The 18,477-nt window shown below is 40.1% G+C and overlaps 1 protein-coding gene across 1 annotated transcript in view; it reads left to right on the forward strand.

Annotated features, from left to right (window-relative positions):
• LOC128663525 (potassium channel subfamily T member 2-like) overlaps window positions 1–18,477 on the forward strand; it is a 772,127-nt gene that overhangs the window by 1,200 nt on the left and 752,450 nt on the right. The gene's annotated exons all lie outside the window — the stretch shown is intronic.

An 18,477-nucleotide genomic window follows, 5' to 3' on the forward strand; every position in this document is an offset into this window, starting at 1 on the left:
AAATGCTTCTATTCAACACTGAAATGCATCCATGTGGATTCTAATTTTGGCTGGAATGTCCCTTTAAGCTACAGATATTAAGAAAGACACTCAGTTAAGGACTAGATTACGAGTGGCTCGCTAACATTTGTGCATGAGTGTTAAGGGGTTTAACATGGTTATTTGTGCCGTCTGAAGTAGCGTGCATATTACAAGGTGAAAGTAAACGTGTTCGCTTGCGCGCAATTGAACTTAAAGCACATAGAGCGACTTCAGAGCTCTGATAAACTTTTACACTCGACTAAAAAGAGGCCCAAATAACATTAAAGGTACAGTTACACTCATAATAACACCATCTAATAAAAATTATTTTTAAAAAATCCCCCCAAAAAGTTATAAGGGCTCATAGATATGATGTCTCAGGTGTCAGAAAAAAATGGGACTGCAAAGGACTTTACCATAGAGATACATACTTATACATGTCTAAATATGTATATGTGTGTATATATGTGTGTACATATGTATTTATATGTTAATATGTATAGCTATGTATTTACAGACACTTATACACAACTAAATACATATGTACACACACACACATATATATATTTATAGATAATATATATATATGGTATATAGTTGAGGGCTTGACAAAAGGTACAAAATAATATTGGTGCTTAGGTCTATCTAAGGTGCTATGGTTTAACTATGTATTGACTGTAAATATTTCACATTCCAATGTTCTTCACATAGGGCAATATGTATCTGTATATATCTATACCTATATATAATCATATAGATATATAGGTATAGATATATATTTTACCACAAAATATAAGATAGTATAAAAATATGTGTTTATGAATAAATAGAACATATTCTTCTATGTGAAAAACATTGGAGTATGAAATATTAACACTTAATTTCGGGTTAGCTCACTTGAGAGAATGCAATCACTTTTGTGCAACTTGTTAGGTGTTAGTTTTTTCCACTTTTTGCTCTACACTAATGTCTATCAGGGAATACGTTAACGCTGCCGCGATATTCTAACTTCCGCTTTTTCTGTGCACAGGGTTAGAGCGCAAGCTGAAACTTTTTACTTTTAACTTGTAATATGCGCGGTACCTGACACTTGAAAAAAGCATAAGTCTAGTGCAGTGATGCGGAAGTGATAAATAGCAAACAACTCGTAATCTAATCCTAAGGTGGATGATACCAGAGCTGTCAGATCTCACTGTCAATAGCGCACTTGCTTTTAAATCTGTTCTCTAACTCACTCTATGGATAACCATTTTCATCCTCTGAAAGGGAGGTCAAATAAATTGCAAAACGAATTCCTCTGCCAGTTTGATCACCAAACTTAAGTGACTATCAAAAAGTTTGTATTTTATGAATCTATTCCATTACCCTATGTCATTGCAAAATGGGTGTTCTATACGGTCACTCCTCCATTTTTAAAAAAAAATAATGTCCTTTTAAGTGGATATAGAATGTATTGTCTTATTTCCTTTCTGCACAAACAGCAACATGTTGGAACATGATATTGCAAGGACTCAATTCAAAGGAAATGACTGGCTTCTTCATTGCAAATTTGTTTTTTTCCTGTTATGGTTGTTTTTCCGATGTAATCAAATATGCATATTAGTGATCCATATCTTTAAATGAACATGAAACCCATTTTTTTTCTTGATTCTGATAGAGCATATAATTTTAAACATCTTTCCAATTTACGTCTGTTACCTAATTTGCTTTGTTCTCTTGATATTATTTGTTGAAAAGAATACCTAGGTAGGCTCAGAAACCGGAAGTTAGCTGCAGATTGATGGCTGCACATATAGGCCTGTTTTCATTGGCTACAGATGTGTTCAGCTAACTGCTGGTAGTTTATTACTGCTCCTTCAATAAAGGATACCCAGAAAATTTAAAAAAAATCGATACAGTGGGGCCGATTTAATATTGACTGTAGTGTGTGTAACTGTAATAGATAGGATCTGTATAAATACTCATATGTTACTGAGGATCCTGCCCCAGAGGTGACTGCATTGTGTGTACCTGTAATAGAGAGGAGCTGTATAAATACTCAGATGTTACTGAGGATCCCACCCAGAGGTGACTGCATTGTGTGTAACTGCAATAGAGAGGAGCTGTATAAATACTCAGACGTTACTGAGAATCCCACCCCAGAAGTGACTGCATTATGTGTAACTGCAATAGAGAGGAGCTGTATTAATACTCAGATGTTACTGAGAATCCCACCCCAGAAGTGACTGCATTGTGTGTAACTGCAATAGAGAGGAGCTGTATAAATACTCAGATGTTACTGAGGATCCCACCCCAGAGGTGACTGCATTGTGTGTAACTGCAATAGAGAGGAGCTGTATAAATACTCAGATGTTACTGAGAATCCCACCCAGAGATGACTGCATTGTGTGTAACTGCAATAGAGAGGAGCTGTATAAATACTCAGATGTTACTGAGAATCCCACCCCAGAGGTGACTGCATTGTGTGTAACTGCAATAGAGAGGAGCTGTATAAATACTCAGATGTTACTTAGAATCCCACCCCAGAGGTGACTGCATTGTGTGTAACTGTAATAAAGAGGAGCTGTATAAATACTCAGATGTTACTGAGAATCCCACCCCAGAGGTGACTGCATTGTGTGTAACTGTAATAGAGAGGAGCTGTATAAATACTTAGATGTCACTGAGAATCCCACCCCAGAGATGACTGCATTGTGTGTAACTGTAATAGAGAGGAGCTGTATAAATACTCAGATGTTACTGAAGATCCCGCCCCAGAAGTAACTGCATTGTGTGTAACTGTAATAGAGAGGAGCTGTATAAATACTCAGATGTTACTGAGGATCCCACCCCAGAGGTGACTGCATTGTGTGTAACTGTAATAGAGAGGAGCTGTATAAATACTCAGATGTTACTGAGGATCCCACCCAGAGGTGACTGCATTGTATGTAACTGTAATAGAGAGGAGCTGTATAAATACTCAGATGTTACTGAGGATCCCACCCCAGAGGTGACTGCATTGTGTGTAACTGTAATAGAGAGGAGCTGTATAAATACTCAGATGTTACTGAGAAGCCCACCCCAGAGGTGATTGCATTGTGTGTAACTGTAATAGAGAGGAGCTGTATAAATACTCAGATGTTACTGAGAAGCCCACCCCAGAGGTGATTGCATTGTGTGTAACTGTAATAGAGAGGAGCTGTATAAATACTCAGATGTTACTGAGGATCCCACCCCAGAAGTGACTGCACTGTGTGTAACTGTAATAGAGAGGGGCTGTATAAATACTCAGATGTTACTGAGGATCCCACCCCAGAGGTGACTGCATTGTGTGTAACTGTAATAGAGAGGAGCTGTATAAATACTCAGATGTTACTGAGGATCCCACCCAGAGGTGACTGCATTGTATGTAACTGTAATAGAGAGGAGCTGTATAAATACTCAGATGTTACTGAAGATCCCACCCCAGAAGTGACTGCACTGTGTGTAACTGTAATAGAGAGGAGCTGTATAAATACTCAGATGTTACTGAGGATCCCACCCCAGAAGTAACTGCACTGTATGTAACTGCAATAGAGAGGAGCTGTATAAATACTCAGATGTTACTGAGGATCCCGTCCTAGAAGTGACGGCACTGTGTGTAACTGTAATAGAGAGGAGCTGTATAAATACTCAGATGTCACTGAGGATCCTGGCCCAGGAGTGACTGCATTGTGTGTAACTGCAATAGAGAGGAGCTGTATAAATACTCAGATGTTACTGAGGATCCCACCCCAGAGGTGACTGCATTGTGTGTAACTGTAATAGAGAGGAGCTGTATAAATACTCAGATGTTACTGAGGATCCCGTTCCAGAAGTGACGGCACTGTGTGTAACTGTAATAGAGAGGAGCTGTATAAATACTCAGATGTCACTGAGGATCCTGGCCCAGGAGTGATTGCATTGTGTGTAACTGCCAGGGGCGAAACTACAGGGAGTGCAGAGGTCGCAGGTGCGACTGGGCCCCTGAGGGTGGGGGCCCAGCTTAAAAAAAAAAAAAAAAAAAATTATAATTTTTTTTTATTTATAAAAAACGTTAACCTACCACTGCCTGCACTGATATCATGTGAGTGTGACATGACTACAGGGGTTAGTGTTTCTGTTTTACCCATTGGTGTTTATGTGTGTGTGAATGTATGTGACTGTGTGTGTATTTATGCATGTATGTGTGTATGTATGTGACTGTGTGTGTATTTATGTGACTGTGTGTGTATGTATGTGACTGTGTGTGTATTTATGCATGTATGTGTATGTATGTGACTGTGTGTGTATTTATGCATGTATGTGTATGTATGTGACTGTGTGTGTATTTATGCATGTATGTGTGTATGTATGTGACTGTGTGTGTATTTATACATGTATGTGTATGTATGTGACTGTGTGTGTATTTATGCATGTATGTGTATGTATGTGACTGTGTGTGTATTTATGCATGTATGTGTGTATGTATGTGACTGTGTGTGTATTTATGCATGTATGTGTATGTATGTGACTGTGTGTGTATTTATGCATGTATGTGTGTATGTATGTGACTGTGTGTGTATTTATGCATGTATGTGTATGTATGTGACTGTGTGTGTATTTATGCATGTATGTGTATGTATGTATGTGACTGTGTGTGTATTTATGCATGTATGTGTGTGTGTATGTGACTGTGTGTGTATTTATACATGTATGTGTGTATGTATGTGACTATGTGTGTATTTATGCATGTATGTGTGTGTGTATGTTTGTGGAACCAGCAAATTACAGACCTTGTTACTACAGCATGGGGGGGCAGGGGGTAAACAGTGTCACTATACAGTACCACTATATACAGTATGGGGGGGTGGATCATGTCACTTTATAAAGTACTGGGCGGGTAGGGTCAGGCCAGCCATCTCACCGGCAGATTACAGACTGTGTCACTAACTTACTATATACAGTACTAGGGGGTTAAATAGTGTCACTATATATATATACAGTAATAGGGGGTCAGACTGTGGGCACAGGGTTCCTCCTTTTGCAGACATGCAATTTGATTCACATTTTTTTCTGTGTTAAATGTAAAAAAAAAAAAAAATGTATGTATTAAATTCACCTTTTTTTGGAGGGTTGGTGAGGGGGCCCTTCTTAGATTCTTGCACCTGGGCCCTGTGGTTTCTAGTTACGCCTCTGGTAACTGCAATAGAGAGGAGCTGTATAAATACTCAGATGTTACTGAGGATCCCGTCCCAGAAGTGACGGCACTGTGTGTAACTGTAATAGAGAGGGGCTGTATATATATATTAATATTACTGATGGATCCTTCCTCAGAAAGATAATCTGCATAAATAGAGAGTTAAGGATCCCTCCTCAGAGGTGGCTGTACTGTGCTTAACTAGAGAGCAGCTTTTAGATGAATTTATATATATATATATATATCATGCTAGAGGATCCAACCCCAGAATTGGACCTTGATGTATATAACTTTAATATAATACACAGATTGTAGTCATAATGTTTCCATCCTAGTGATATCTGCTTTAATGGAATAAAGAGGAGCTTTATCAACATATAAATATTAATGAGGATTTCACACCAGAGGTGACAAATCTGTGTTCATCTGTAACAGAGAGGGATTATTATTGAGGATCCCACTCCATGAACTGCTGCAGCATTTATCGGTGTTTGTACAAATAACACTGCATTATATCTTTGAATGAGCTATACTGGCTGTGTGATGTTTTTTGATGGTGATTTATTCATAGACTAAACTAATGCACAGTTTCCTCCTTTTAATCCATGTGACATCCCCGGATGTGTACAGGCTGCAACTGGTGTGTGTCTGTACATGTAAAAGCAAACAGTTGGTTTGAAAATACGTTGTTTTCCTTACTGTCAAATTGTTAGACATTTTTCATAAATGTGACTGCCCTTTGGTATGAGACTGCCATCTTATGAGTTAGATTGTCTTACAGGTAGTGAGATGCTCTTCTATATAAGACACTATGGGGCAAATGTATCAAGCTCCGAATGGAGCTTGATGCCCCGTGTTTCTGGCGAGCCTGCAGGCTCGCCAGAAACAGCAGTTATGAAGCAGCGGTCACAAAGACCGCTGCTCCATAACCTGTCTGCCTGCTCTGAGCAGGCGGACAGACATCGCCGGAAATCAACCCGATTGAGTACGATCGGGTTGATTGACACCCCCCTGCTGGCGGCCCATTGGCCGCGAGTCTGCAGGGGTGGCGTTGCACCAGCAGCTCTTGTGAGCTGCTCGTGCAATGCTGAATATGGCGAGCGTATTGCTCGCCGTATTCAGCGATATCTGTCGGACCTGATCCGCTCTGACGGATCAGGTCCGACAGACATTGATAACTAGAGGCCTATATCTTGTCTAATATCAAATGAGACAGTTAAAAAGAAAAAGAGACTGACAGAATTATTACCTAATTATACATTATCTCTGGCCCTGCTTTGCATGAGTTAGCTTGGCAGTCGCTGTATATTATAATTAGTGAGACTGTTTCCTACTGCATGTGTATGCACAGTGCTCTCATATGAATAATAAGTAAGATTGCTGTGCAATGAGCTTACCTTATAGATCCTGTAACTTTAGTGACATTTTCTCTTTGTGTCCCTTCTGTCTGAGTGCCAGATTCTTTTTACATATCTTATGCCCCTGCCTTTTATCAGGACACCAAGAGGAAATCAATATTAACACCTTCTGCTAGCCAGGTAATAAATACAGAGACAGTGAGAGGAGACTGGAGGTTTCCATGGAAATTCTCCATTTAGCATCCCATAGAGACCCTGCATTAAAACCTAATTTCTATTTAATAGTGAGATGCTGAGTGAGGTTAGATGCTCCTATGGGACAGAGGATTAAGCTTCCACTCTAGGGTAAAACAGCACTCGAAAATATAGATCAAAGGGATATTTAATTTTTACTACCCAACATAGGGTGGCACAGGGTTAGATTTAGCCAATCTGGTTTGTTCAGCAAGCTGCTCCTGCAAGGTCAGAATTAAACAATGGTTTGGGTATTGCATGCAATGTAGAGATAGTTTAAACATACTACGTTCTCTTGATATCCTTTGTTAAAAATTATACTTAGAAGTATCAATGCCTTACTGGGAGCTAGCGGGTTATTCATGGCTCTACAAATATATGCCTCTTGTCCAGGGTTGGCTCCAGAACGATTTAAATGGGGGGGGGGGGGCATTTTCTTTTCACGAGGGGGCACGTATTTGCAAAGCATGTATGAGAGTCAAAATAAGAGCAGACCTACATATTCTGCAGGAAAGTGTAGCTTCTGGCTGGCTTTTCCCCCACTATTAACATTTGGAGAATATGTGCTAAATCACTAGTTAAAAGAATGAAGTCTAAATCCTATGCAGTGCACTAAAACAGAGCCATTAAATTTGAGACCCCCAGTGCAATAGCTCCTTAAAAACAATTCACCCCTTAATCACCATGATCCAAAACCCTTAAACTCATTCTCAAATCTCAATAATGTCCCCTAAACAGCCATGCACCCCAAACCCGCCAATGCAATTAACCCCTTTGTTTGCAATAGCAGTGAGGATACTAGGTTTTCAGATACTGGTAATTTTGTAGATTAGATTTAGCTATGCATCACTACATAACAATTCATTATTTTATTTATTATTTTTAAAGCGTATGATCATATCAATATTTTTTGAGGGGGCACAGCATTCCATTTGGGTGGGCATTGCCCCCCAATGCCCCCCCTTGGAGCCGACCCTGCTCTTGTCATTGGTTCACCAGAATGATGTGTTCAGCTGCCTCCCAGCAGTGCTTTGCTACTCTGGAGATCACTTTAGCTATGTTTTTAACCCCATTACAGGAATTAAACACATACATATATGCAAACATTAGCACATATACTTTTTTTTAGTACTTTTATATCTCTTGAAAGCCCAGAACTTCAGTCTGTCCTTTTCACTACAAGGTGGTACAGGCAAGTAGGAACTATGGGTCAAGAAGTCTTCAGTGAGGGACACAATAACATAGAAGAGAGCTATGGGGACATAAAGTCTGTCTTTCCTACTACAATAGAGATAGGCTACAAGTATTACTCAAAGGACAGTGGATACTGGCTCCATAGACTAGTTAGAGGAGCTCAGTATGAACAGGTCCTGAGGATCTATAGCTCTCCTCTCCTGCAAGATGATCTATACATTTTAACGGTACGGCAAGATCCCACAAATTTTTTTAGAAAGGCAAGTTTTAGCCTTTGATCAGTTTATCTAGCTATACAGGGTGCTGTATGCATAGAAAAGAAACATAAATTGCAAAATAATGTTCCAAAAAGCCCCAGAAGTTTTTGGGCTAGATTACAAGGGGCACGCTAACGTTAACATGCACGCTATATTGAAATATCACGCCCACGTTATCTTGCGCTCATATTTCAAGTTGAAAGTAAATGTGACCGCACAAGCGCAAACTAAATTTGCGATCATTGAGTTTGTTAGAGCGACTGAAGTCCTCACTTAAAGGTTTAGGGCTAAAAAACAAAGTTACACCAAACACAACATTCAAATAAAGTGTTGCATTCATAAATACACTATCTAATACAAATATTTATATAAATATAAAACAAAAGTTATAGGGGTTAAAAGGTATATGGTATATGACAAGGTGTTTGAATAGAAAGGGCTATATTATATATATACATACGTATACATCTAAATATGTGTATACATGTACATATATATATCTACACGTATGCATATATGTATATACATGTGTATTTATGTTTATATGTGTATATGTGTAAATACATACACATATAAACACAGACATATATATATATATATATATATATATATATATATATATAAAATCATTTTTAATATATTTTAATATGCAATAATTTGTTTTACTGTGCATGTACTGTAAATATTTTAAATTCCAATGTTCTTCACATAGGGGAAACTGTTCTATGTATTTTTAAATATAATTTTTATATACATATGTATATATACCTATATATATATATATTCATATACAAGGCTCAAAAATTCCACTCGCCAACTCGCATTTGGCGAGTGAAATTTATGCAGTGGCGAGAAAGTTTTAGTTCAGCAGGGTGGAAACTCATGTTGCAGATCTGGCTCACTAATGATCTGGCTCACTAATTAAAGAGTGGTTTCCCAGGCAGTGGCAGCTCTGAAGCAGCCGCCTAATTAGAGAGCCCGCACTGAGTCTGATAATCTCCACAGACGTCTTCTACCCCCTGCCATCCTCACACATCACCGCCATGCTTGTTGATTGTGGCGGGCCTGGTCACGCCCACTTCATTGTCAGATCAGGTCAGGATGCAGGGCAGCGCTGAACGCGCTCAATTCAAAGTGGGAATTTGTAAGCTAGCGAGTGGAGTGTGGACCGGACCGGTGGCGGCTTCAATGTGGCAGTAAGTGTGACAAGGAGAGGGGTGTCGCATCCAGGAGACTCAGGAACAAGTGAGTAGAGCAGTTCCTGGCACCGGGCAGGTAGATTGTTCCCACTGTTAGCCCTGCTGCGGGCTAGCAGTGCACAGGACCCGGTCACCTAAAAAATACGTCACACCACAGTTGTAAATTTACAGCAGTTTTGTCATGTAGGGCTAAAAAAACCATCTCTAGCAGTCAATGGGTTAAATGCTGGCAAATACTGCAGCACAAATGTACACACAGCAACCCCTCCCTACTAAACACTTTTTAACCCATGCGGAAGTAGTAGCCTGTGTAAGCAGGGAATAGTGCTGAACTGAAACAAACAGCAGACAGCCCCTTTTCAGTGTAAAACAAGAAGCTTACCTCTCGCAAAGACATGTCTGGAAACAGAACTGGAGAAAGTCCCCTCCCCTCTGGTTGTGCGAACATGAATGTGACTATGTATAAATCTATAAAAATAACTTATACCTAGCAATATTTCTACAGTCTACAGAGTTAACACGGTATTGAAACGTGTGCTCCCTGCCACAGTGTGTGTGTGCTCCCTGTCACAGTGTGTGTGTGTGTATGTGCTCCCTGTCAATGTGTGTGTGTGTGCTCCCTGCCACAGTGTGTGTGTGCTCCCTGTCACAGTGTGTGTGTGTGCTCCCTGTCACAGTGTGTGTGTGCTCCCTGTCACAGTGTGTGTGTGTGTGTGCTCCCTGTCACAGTGTGTGTGTGTGTGAGTGCTCCCTGTCAAAGTGTGTGTGTGTGTGTGCTCCCTGTCACAGTGTGTGTGCTCCCTGTCACAGTGTGTGTGTGCTCCCTGTCAGTATGTGTGTGTGCTCCCTGTCACAGTGTGTGTGTGTGTGCTCCCTGTCACAGTGTGTGTGTGTGCTCCCTTTCACAGTGTGTGTGTGTGTGTGTGTGCTCCCTGTCATAGTGTGTGTGTGTGCTCCCTGTCACAGAGTGTGTGTGTGTGCTCCCTGTCACAGTGTGTGTGTGCTCGCTGTCACAGTGTGTGTGTGCTCGCTGTCACAGTGTGTGTGTGCTCCCTGTCACAGTGTGTGTGTGCTCCCTGTCACAGTGTGTGTGTGCTCCCTGTCACAGTTTGTGTGTGTGTGTTCCCTCTGTCACAGTGTATGCTCCCTATCAGTGTGTGTGTGCTCCCTGTCACAGTGTGTGTGTGTGCCCCTTGTCACAGTGTGTGTGTGCTCCCTGTCACAGTGTGTGTGTGTGTGTGTGTGTTTCCTCTGTCACAGTGTGTGTGTTTGTGTGTGTTCCCTCTGTCACAGTGTGTGTGTGTTCTCTGTTTCAGTGTGTGTGCCACTAGCTCCTAATTAAATGTGGGCGCTGAAAAGAATGGTTGAAGTAGTGGGCCTGACGTGGGTATGCAGTGGGTGGGTGAGTAGGCGTGGCCTGGGTATGCAGTGGGCGGGTAATGGGTGGGATCAGAAGTGGCGAGTAACATTTTTGGCCTGGCTAGTAGCTTAGGACCTGAAATTTTGAGCCCTGTTCATATAGATATATAGGTATAGATATATATTTTTTTTAAATAATTGATCATATATAGAAATATCTAGTTAAAAATAAATAGCACATTTTCTTTCTATGTGAAGAACATTGGAATGTAAAATATTCATAACTACCCTTAGGTTAGCGCAGTTAGTCTAATGCATGTTGGGTTAGATTTTTTCCAGTTTGCATGCTCTATTAAAGTCTATGGAGAGTAGAAGTTAGCGTGCGCTGGCTTTCGTTAGCAAGCAAACAATTTACTTTAAACTTGTAATATGCGTGCTACATGGCTACGTAAATAAACATAAGGGGGCATATGTATCAAGCTCCGAATGGAGCTTGATGCCCTGTGTTTCTGGCGAGCCTGCAGGCTCGCCAGAAACACAAGTTATGAAGCAGCGGTAACAAAGACCGGTGCTCCATAACCTGTCCTCCTGCTCTGAGCAGGCGGACAGACATCGCCGGAAATCAACCCGATCGAGTACGATCGGGTTGATTGACACCCCCTGCTGGCGGCCCAATGGCCACGAGCCTGCAGGGGGCGGCGTTGCACCAGCAGCTCTTGTGAGCTGCTGGTGCAATGCTGAATATGGCGAGCACATTGCTCGCCGTATTCAGCGAAGTCTGGTGGACCTGATCTGCACTGTTGGATCAGGTCCGCCAGACTTTGATAACTTGGGGCCTATGTCATGAGCTCACAAGATGTGGTCAGATAGCTCCTAGTAATGCATTGCTGCTCTTAAGCTGACTTTAACTATGTGTTTAACCTATTTACAGGTCTTAAACACACAATTCAATGCAAGCAAAAGTTCAAGAATAAAATGCATTAGAGCATTTTTTTATTTTGTACTTTTATGTCCTTTTAAGGTACTACAATTAAATGACTTAGTTTTACTCTGTTAAAAGGACACTGTACGCTAGATTTTTCTTTGCATAAATGTTCTGTAGATGATCCATTTATATAGCCAATCTGCTAGTGTCTTTGTAACAATGTATAAGTTTGCTTATTTTTTAATAACATTGTGCTGATTTTCAGAATCTTAACCAAGCCCCACAGTGTCAGATAAATACATGCGTTTACCGTTTACAGACTCCTGCTGGCTCCTGTTTATGTGTTCTGTCTTTTCATATGCAGGGAAGGGGAAGAGTGTCTGCTCTTCTTTTTTTCCCAGCCCCTTTCATTGGGTGTCCCAGCCAAACCTCATCAACAGTGCTAAAATTGGAGCTTCTAAGTAAGTTAGTAAATGGTTTTATACTGGACTAGTCGATAAGCCTGCCCAGAGGCCAGTCTAATTATTTTAAAACTACAGATGTAGGCCTCTATTTACCAAAGTCTGGCGGACCTGATCCAACAGTGCGGATCAGGTCTGCCAGACCTCGCTGAATACAGAGAGCAATACGCTCTCCGTATTCAGCATTGCACCAGCAGCTCACAAGAGCTGCTGGTGCAACGCCGCCCCCTGCAGACTCGCGGCCAATGGACCGCCAGCAGGGAGATGTCAATCAACCCGATTGTACTCGATCGGGTTGATTTCCGGCGATGTCTGTCCGCCTGCTCAAGTGGTTTTTTTCCTCCCTCCTGTTCCTAACAATTTTATTTGGTACAGCAGATGGGGGGGGGGGGGTGTAATCAGCTTCCTTAGGGTTGGTTAGCTGCTGTGGCTGGAGCATGTGCATTTGCACTAGCTCTAGCTATTTGTAAGTCCATGGTGGTCATTTTGTCTCCCCTGTGGTGATTGCATGTAGCAAGGCTAGTATTCCCCGGTCCATACCAGGCAGAAGTTATTTGTCATCCTAGCAGGCAGAGTCAGGGCCCTATTTTTTACGTCAGGGTCTGGACAGAGTGCGACAGAGCTAATGGGAGGGGCCTGATTCTTCAGTTGGGAGTCTGGAGTGCTCCTCTCAGTGAGTCTGCTGTTTAAAGCTTCTATGGGTGCCTGGCATGAATTTTTGTGGGCAAGGCTCGGCAGGAGTTTTGCAGAATGAACTGTGATTGGGGCCATGTCCTGCTCTTGCTTGGCTATAATTTTTTAGGAACTCAGTTGCTGCCTGCTCATTATTGGAATATTGCCTTAAATGTAGTGTTTTATGCCTTAACATTTCCAAGTAGATTTAAAGTAATAATAGAACTATTAGAAATAAAGATTTATTCAGCAGATACCTAGAGGTTTTATGCATCCACTGTAATATGAAAAGGATATAAAATTACTGATACAATTATTGGCATAAGGGAATTAAATACCTAATACAGGGCTAGATTACAAGTGGAGCGCTAACAGTTATGCACAAGCAAAAATGGGTTTATCACAGGTGTTTGTACGTTTATATAGCTGGTGAGCGAATGAGCTATATTCTCACCTGAGGTTACAGGAGCTCAGGAGAAGTATCAGGAGCGCGTCACCATTCCCCACTGATTTTGACCTTGGTCAGTAGTCTGAATGGTCATCGTGTTTTCCTTGTGAAGGAAAAAAGTACAGGTACAGAAATCTTAAGCAGCCGGCAAAATTTAAAGGGCGAGTCTGCTCTGGCCATCTATGGGATGTAATCATTTGCAAACCTACAGAAAAATGTGTCCAAGACTATAAATGTGGGCTTGATTTCCAGTGTGAGGAAACTGCATGTGATCCGGAATATACAATTGGAAGAAGATTCTACCATCCCCCAAGAAGCAGAATAGGGGCTTTTGGAGATCCTCCGGAGATATCCTTCTTATGGTGCGGCACTTAGCTCATAAGATTGAAGTCAAGGAAAGTAATAACTTCCACTCTTCACTCCTATTCGACTTCGGATTACTTAAATTATCTGTGTCATTATAATAACATTTTAATATTATAGTGCTTTATGCTTGCAACAAACTGGTCAGTTGTTAATATCTATAAGGAGCATAACTACCTTTGATAGAGTTTTTTTCAATATTATCTTGGTGTATAAATTTATATACACATGTTTGTCAATAACATATGATATATAGACAATATGCATATGGGTTTTTGTTAAATCAATTAACCACTAAGTACTTATGTATTTTCTAACATAGCGCTCTACCCCCACTTGCAATACATTTTTTCTCCAGCATTGAGTGTACTATAGAGGGTTTGTACACAATATACTCCATAGATAGTAGCTGCTGTTGGAAATACTGGGTGTCCTCAAGTTACTATTATTAAGAATACACTATCCAGCGCTTTTTAAATCTCTTGGTTCTAATATATATATATATATATATATATATATATATCTGCGTATTTACAGACAAGTGACATATATACACATATAAACACATAAATACATATGTATACATATATACACACACACATATATAGATTTAGACAAGAGATGTTATCAGCGCTAAATTATAACCAATAGAAAAGGTGGACAAAATATAATATATTATGTAACTACCTGATAGTTCAGTGGATGTGCAGCATGAAAAAATGATAAAAGTGTACCCTTAACACTTATAAAAATGTTAACAAAAATAGAATAAATCATATAAGAAATTCAGTGCAACAAACACAATGTTATCAAGATAAAGTCAGTCTTAATAGAAGGTCAGTCTTGATATAAAGCACTTTTCTGATCTTCGTTCTTGATGCTTCTAAAGCCTTTCTATCCCCAGTATTATTGTGAGATGGAATATAAATAATACAATATGGTGGGTGTCTCCTTACCGGAATTACCCTCAATCGTATGAGGTAATGAATGCTCTCAAATGTTAGCCCAGGCAACTCTGGATCGGTAGTGATGTTTCGTCTGTAACAGTTCTTTACAGAGTGGTTTAGTTGTTCTTTTGCTCTGTTCTTGTACGTGCCACTTGTCGAATGGAAACTTCCAAAGGATATTCTCCTTGTGATATGGATCCTTCTTGTGGTCTCTCAGGAGTATGGTATTCCTCCGATTCAATGGTTATAGAGGAGAAAAGAACAAACAAGACATAGCGTAATACTGTATAAAAAATGGATTTATTACAGATACTTTAACGCTACACACTTACATTAAAAGCCCTCAATCCATGATGAGGTAAGCATTCACATGTATAAATGATACCAGATGTAGGTTGGACCAGGCCAATCTAGTAGTGCAGGACTGGATACAATGTAAACCTTAGTCCAGGTATGTTATATTACCATACTAGTTGATATTAAAAAGTCACTCCAGAAAAATAATGAGGCTTCCAATCAGAAACTTCTTGGTGCAAACAAATAACGGTGAGTTAGGTCTGGATATAGTTTGCTATATTTAGGAATACGGGATTGCAGTGCACTTGCAAAACCAAATAATTAAAACATTTTAAATAGGTACCATAAAAAAGCTAAACTAAAAAGTTTGCTATAAGCCCTAAAAACACACTGTGAGTCTTTTATTTCCTGTGGGTGATTAGTCACCTGTCAGCGTGTTAGAAGCTTAGTGTGAGGCAAGCTGAAAGAACCGGACCGCTATGGGTATGAAACTGCACTGCCGCTATTTAAAAAGAACCCTTACGCGTTTCGAAGTATGTCCGTTTGGTACTTCTTCGTCAGAGGTGTATACACCATCAACTAGTATGGTAATATAACATACATGGACTAAGGTTTACATTGTATCCAGTCCTGCACTACTAGATTGGCCTGGTCCAACCTACATCTGGTATCATTTATACATGTGAATGCTTACCTCATCATGGATTGAGGGCTTTTAATGTAAGTGTGTAGCGTTAAAGTATCTGTAATAAATCCATTTTTTATACAGTATTACGCTATGTCTTGTTTGTTCTTTTCTCCTCTATAACCATTGAATCGGAGGAATACCATACTCCTGAGAGACCACAAGAAGGATCCATATCACAAGGAGAATATCCTTTGGAAGTTTCCATTCGACAAGTGGCACGTACAAGAACAGAGCAAAAGAACAACTAAACCATTCTGTAAAGAACTGTTACAAATGAAACATCACTACCGATCCAGAGTTGCCTGGGCTAACATTTGAGAGCATTCATTACCTCATACGATTGAGGGTAATTCCGGTAAGGAGACACCCACCATATTGTATTATTTATATTCCATCTCACAATAATACTGGGGATAGAAAGGCTTTAGAAGTATCAAGAACGAAGATCAGAAAAGTGCTTTATATCAAGACTGACCTTCTATTAAGACTGACTTTATCTTGATAACATTGTGTTTGTTGCGCTGAATTTCTTATGTGATTTATTCTCTTTTTGTTAACATTTTTATAAGTGTTAAGGGTTAACACACACACACATATATATATATATATATATATATATATATATATATATATATATATATATATATATATATATATGTGTGTGTGTGTGCATTGGATCCCTTTGCAGTTAAGTAGCTGAAAACATGAAAAATCATATTTATGCAATATTTATATTTAATAAAATTTGGCCTTTTACATTCTTCAGGTGAGTGCCCAAGCAAAAACAGTTTACTTTCAACTCATAGGCCTCTATTTATCAAAGTCTGGCGGACCTGATCCGACAGTGCGGATCAGGTCCGCCAGACCTCGCTGAATACGGAGTGCAATACGCTCTCCGTATTTAGCATTGAGCTGCTGGTGCAACGCCGCCCCCTGCAGACTCGCGGCCAATGGGCCGCCAGCAGGGGGGTATCAATCAACCCGATCGTACTCGATCGGGTTGAATTGCGGCGATGTCTGTCCGCCTTCTCAGAGCAGGCGGACAGGTTATGGAGCAGCGGTCTTTAGACCACTGCTTCATAACTGGTGTTTCTGGCGAGCCTGCAGGCTCGCCAGAAACACGGGGCCTCAAGCTCTATCCCCATAATATGAGCGTGCAAAAAGCTTACTTCTAGCACAGTTAACGCTCGAGCAGGAGCATTAAAAAGCACTCCACTTAAAAGCTGGCCCACAATGTTTATACAACAACTCCTATTTAGGTCAAATTAATAGTATTTTTAAATACATAAAAGGGCTTCAAATGTCATTACTTATTTTATAATACAAATATGGTTATTATTATAATGATTATGGATTATTTTTTTAATTTTAAGATTTGGTAGGTAAAAATGCAGTTGCTAAGACTTATACCGTTGGAAAGGTTAGGCGATTACCTTTCCAATGGTGGGTCTTGGGGTCTGTAGCTGCTTAGATCCCTGAGATACAGGCTTCTAAGCAGCATGCCCCCTTTCCCTATACTTTGTATTGACAATTTTAAATAAAGTTGTGCGTCACGTAACCGCACGTAACGGGAAGCCCCGGCGAGGCCTGTCACTATGCAGGCCTGATCGCCGGGGTAGGAGCGGATGGGGGCCCCCAGACTGCAAGAAAGGTAGTTGAGGCTTTGGGCTTTGAGCCGTCATTAGCACTCAAGGGGTTGATTCGAGAGTTATAAAAAGTGTAAAATAAGTAGTGTTTTGTCATAGTTAAAGTTGTTACTTATACATTTTTTGGTTTTCAGCTTGATTTTTTCTAAGAATAACTGTTATTTGCAAACCATATTGTCCACCATATAAAATATTATTTTTTGTTTAAGAAAGTCATTATATAAAACATCTGCAGGTAGATTACGAGTTTTGCATTAGGTGAAAAAGCAGCGTTAACAGGTCCTAACACTGCTTTTTTACTACCGCTGGTATTACGAGTCTTGCAGGTTTAGGGGCACCGCACACTTTTTTGGCCTTACCGCAAAACGACTTACGTAAACTTCGTAAAGTCTTTTTTCTATGGGACTTCCATAGCGCTTTTATTACGAGTCTGTCCTGGGAGGCCAAAAAGTGAGCGGTACACCCTCTACCGCCAAGATTCCTACCGCATTTGAAAGTCAGTAGTTATGAGTTTTATGGTACAATGCTGTAGCATAAAACTCATAACTAAAGTGCTAAAAAGTACACTAACACCCATAAACTACCTATTAACCCCTAAACCGAAGCCCTCCCACATCGCAAACACTATAATAAAATTTTTAACCCCTAATCTGCCGCTCCGGACATCACCGCCACTATAATAAACATATTAACCCCTAGACCGCCGCACTCCCACCTCGCAAACACTATTTAAATATTATTAACCCCTAATCTGCTGCCCCTAACATCGCCGCCACCTACATTATTCTTATTAACCCCTAATCTTCCGCTCCAGACATCGCCACAACCTACATTATATTTATCAACCCCTAATCTGCCGCCCCCAATGTCACTGCAACCTACCTACACATATTAACCCCTAAGCCGCCTCACTCCCGCATCGCAAACATTAGTTTAATATTATTAATCCCTAATCTGGCGTCCCTAACATCGCAGTCACTATACTAAATGTATTAACCCCTAAATCTAAGTCTAACCCTAACCCTAACACCCCCTAACTTAAATATAATTTAAATCAATCTAAATAAAATTCCTATCATTACCTAAATAATTCATATTTAAAACTAAATACTTACCTGTAAAATAAACCCTAAGCTAGCTACAATATAACCAATAGTTACATTGTATCTAGCTTAGGGTTTATTTTTATTTTACAGGCAAGTTTGTATTTATTTTAACTAGGTAGAATAGTT

The sequence above is a fragment of the Bombina bombina genome, chromosome 6, assembly GCF_027579735.1.
Source record: "Bombina bombina isolate aBomBom1 chromosome 6, aBomBom1.pri, whole genome shotgun sequence".
Taxonomy (NCBI): Eukaryota; Metazoa; Chordata; class Amphibia; order Anura; family Bombinatoridae; genus Bombina; species Bombina bombina.